General features: G+C 41.5%; 1 non-coding gene across 1 annotated transcript in view; it reads right to left on the reverse strand.

The window, feature by feature from the left end:
* The window catches only part of LOC143176126 (small subunit ribosomal RNA), a 1,921-nt gene extending 1,684 nt beyond the window's left edge, over positions 1–237 (reverse strand). The window contains exon 1 of the ribosomal RNA XR_013000720.1: positions 1–237. This exon is cut by the window's left edge and continues 1,684 nt beyond it. This is a non-coding gene — a ribosomal RNA (small subunit ribosomal RNA).
* Between the last annotated feature and the right edge of the window lie 1,481 nt (positions 238–1,718).

A 1,718-nucleotide genomic window follows, 5' to 3' on the forward strand; every position in this document is an offset into this window, starting at 1 on the left:
GCCACCGATTGGTTTTGATCTAATAAAAGCGTTCCTACCATCTCTGGTCGGAACTCTGTTTTGCATGTATTAGCTCTAGAATTACCACAGTTATCCAAGTAAATGTGGGTACGATCTAAGGAACCATAACTGATTTAATGAGCCATTCGCGGTTTCACCTTAATACGGCATGTACTGAGACATGCATGGCTTAATCTTTGAGACAAGCATATGACTACTGGCAGGATCAACCAGGGAGCTTCGAGTAAATTTTCATCATACGAAGCAAAAATATGTATGTATATATATATCTTAGTCGCCGACTCTCTCCCCTTAAGAGTCGGATCGACGATACTTTTTCTCGTCTTTAAGACAGTTCTCTTTCTCCTCTCTCTTCTCTCTACTCTCTTCTCTCTTCTCTTTCGAGTTGGTAAATTTCGCTCCACTATTAGATTACCAACTCCGCACGAATTACCACATGGGTATATCCGCGCATATACATCAGGAGGACCTCCAAAAATTTCAAACTCTCCCGTGTATCTCTCCGAGATCTTTTTAGAAGAAAAAGAATCTCGGATGTCACATCGACTTTCAGGTTTGTAAGCACGTATGCTCGAGCGCTCTCCATCGTGTAAGCACGGACATAACGCACGAAGTCCGAAGACCGCGTACGTTAACATGCTGGACATATCGAGAAAGCGCGAACCATGCTAGGCGTACCCATGTCGAGGCCCTCGCGTTAAAGATCATACTCTTCTTTTCGTTCTCTCTTCTTTGCCCAGAAATAATATATATTTCTTATAATATATACCTCTTAGTTTATGTATTTCTCTCTTAGGACACCTCAATTTTATATGTATATATTATATTTCATTCGAACAATTTTTGTTCGTCGCCCCTTTTTGTGTGTAGTATTTCGTTTGGTCTTTGCCATTAAATTTTTGTATACGAAAAATATATTTTCGCTCGGATAGAAAACCCCTTTTGGGTTTCTGAGAGTTGATGTGAGAGTCGTACAAGTATAACGAATATACGTTGTATCCAACCCAACATTCTGGGCTTACCACATAAGGGCCATTCGGTCTGAGACACCGACCCGTGGTCATGCTGTGTAGAGAAAAATTCGCAACGGAACGCGGTACAGAACAGTCGAGGAATGGACCTCGAGGAGCTGAACGACTGCTTCTCGACCGAGATCGTAGAATAGCCGCTCGCCCGCCGCTGCGCCGACCGGTCCGCTCGAACCGACGTGCTCTCTTATAGTAACCAAACGGGCGGCCGCGACGACCGCGGCGCCGGCCGCTCAGCACGGGCGCTTATGGTGGTAAACTGCCGCGCGTACAGACCAACCGGCCGGGCTGCTGGTACTTAGCCGCTGAAACTATGGTCGATTCGAACATATATTAACATACGATTTTTATTCGATAAATCGTTATTGTACATATTAAACGTTAGTTTCCACCGAAAGAAAAATTTTTTAGAATTTTTTTTTTCCAAAAATTGCAAGAGTAAACTTTTTTAATATTCGATTTAAAAATTTTTAAATGCTTAATCCTTACATTAAACTACTGGGAGAACTCAGAAATCATAATGAAAAAAATTACAAAAATTTATTTTTCTCAGAAACTCCGAAAAACAGAGTGGTCGAATCCGTGCAAGCCGGAATTTTTCTAAGTCCCCACGGTCAAGAGTAAACTTTTTTAATAAGCGTTTTAAAATTATTTCAATGTTTAATCCAT

The sequence above is a fragment of the Nomia melanderi genome, unplaced genomic scaffold (assembly GCF_051020985.1).
Source record: "Nomia melanderi isolate GNS246 unplaced genomic scaffold, iyNomMela1 scaffold0384, whole genome shotgun sequence".
Lineage (NCBI taxonomy): Eukaryota > Metazoa > Arthropoda > Insecta > Hymenoptera > Halictidae > Nomia > Nomia melanderi.